This window comes from Hibiscus syriacus, unplaced genomic scaffold (assembly GCF_006381635.1).
Source record: "Hibiscus syriacus cultivar Baekdansim isolate YM2019G1 unplaced genomic scaffold, ASM638163v2 tig00117038_pilon, whole genome shotgun sequence".
Classification (NCBI taxonomy): Eukaryota; Viridiplantae; Streptophyta; class Magnoliopsida; order Malvales; family Malvaceae; genus Hibiscus; species Hibiscus syriacus.
Genome location: NW_024063534.1, coordinates 689,272 through 691,538, shown reverse-complemented (window position 1 = coordinate 691,538; position 2,267 = coordinate 689,272).

Genomic DNA, 2,267 nt, shown 5'->3' with positions numbered 1-2,267 from the left:
CTGGTTCTCAACAAACAACTTCTCAATTTCAGAGCCATTTTCAACTTCACAACGAAGGATATTGGACTCCAGACAACTCAAGTTCAACTTCACGACGAAGGGACCGCTGGTTGTCAATAAACAATTTCCCAATTTCAGAGCCAATTTCAACTTCACAGCGAAGGATATTGGACTCAAGACAACGCAAGTTCAACTTCATGACGAAGGGACCGCTGGTTATCAATAAAGAACTTCCCAATTCATAGCCAATTTCAACTTCACAGCGAAGGATATTGGACTCCAGACAATGCAAGTTCAACTTTACGACGAAGGAACCGCTGGTTGTCAACAAACAACTTCTCAATTTCAGAGCCAATTTCAACTTCACAACGAAGGATATTGGACTCCAGACAACGCAAGTTCAACTTCACGACGAGGGACCGCTGGTGTCAACAAACAACTTCCTAATTTCAGAGCCAATTTCAACTTCACATAGAAGGATATTGGACTCGAGACAACTCAAGTTCAACTTCACGACGAAGGGACCGCTGGTTGTCAACAATTAATTTCCCAATTTCGGAGCCAATTTCAACTTCACAGCGAAAGATATTGGACTCCAGACAACGCAAGTTCACTTCACGACGAAGGGACCGCTGGTTGTTAACAAACAATTTCCCAATTTCGGAGCCAATTTCAACTTCACAACGAAGGATATTGGACTCCAGACAACGCAAGTTCAACTTCACGATGAAGGGACTACTGGTTGTCAACAAACAACTTCTCATTTCAGAGCCAATTTCAACTTCACGACGAAGGATATTGGACTCCAGACAACACAAGTTCAACTTCACGACGAAGGGACCGCTGGTTGTCAACAAACAATTTCCCAATTTCAGAGCCAATTTCAACTTCACAGCGAAGGATATTGGACTCAAGACAACGCAAGTTCAACTTCATGACGAAGGGACCGTGGTTATCATAAAGAACTTCCCAATTTCATAGCCAATTTCAACTTCACAGCGAAGGATATTGGACTCCAGACAATGCAAGTTCAACTTTACGACGAAGGAACCGCTGGTTGTCAACAAACAATTCTCAATTTCAGAGCCAATTTCAACTTCACAACGAAGGATATTGGACTCCAGACAACGCAAGTCAACTTCACGACGAAGGGACCGCTGGTTGTCAACAAACAACTTCCTAATTTCAGAGCCAATTTCAACTTCACATAGAAGGATATTGGACTCGAGACAACTCAAGTTCAACTTCACGACGAAGGGACCTGGTTGTCAACAAATAATTTCCCAATTTCGGAGAGGGATATCCAACTCAAAGAAGGATTATCTATCAACAAAGACCTTCAAGTCCGACTACGCTCAGCTCCAAGTCATTTACAGCATAACTCAAGGCTAGAAGGGTTATCTGCCATCAAAATTGTCGAGTTCGATTCCATTCAGCTCGATGACACATCAATCGCACTACTTTTCGATTGCAGTCGAGGTTTTCAAGTCAAGAAAAGGACATGGGTTAGCCGTGCCTGAGTGACAAGCAACCATTTTCAAGCAGCATAGCTTAAGTCAAGAAAAGCTATCTGTCAATGAAGATTTTTGAGTTCGATTCCGATCCAAGGTCTTTAAACTGAGAAGAAGATCGAAGGGCAACGGGAAGCCATGTTGATTCAAATTCCAAACTACGGCTTCAATTTCATATCATTTCAAGATGAACTCGACTTCACGATGGAGGATTCATCCGTAACTCAATTCGACAGGGAGTACAAAAGCAACATCCATCTTTAGATTGGATTTCAACTTCACGATGAGGGATATCCAACTCAAAGAAGGATTATCTATCAACAAAGACCTTCAAGTCCGACTACGCTCAGCTCCAAGTCACATCATTTACAGCATAACTCAAGGCTAGAAGGGTATCTGCCATCAATTGTCGAGTTCGATTCCATTCAGCTCGATGACACATCAATCGCACTACTTTTCGATTGCAGTCGAGGTTTTCAAGTCAAGAAAAGGACATGGGTTAGCCGTGCCTGAGTGACAAGCAACCATTTTCAAGCAGCATAGCTTAAGTCAAGAAAAAGCTATCTGTCAATGAAGATTTTTGAGTTCGATTCCGATCCAAGGTCTTTAAACTGAGAAGAAGATCGAAGGGCAACGGGAAGCCATGTGTTGATTCAAATTCCAAACTACGGCTTCAATTTCATATCATTTCAAGATGAACTCGACTTCACGATGGAGGATTCATCCGTAACTCAATTCGACAGGGAGGTATTGAAA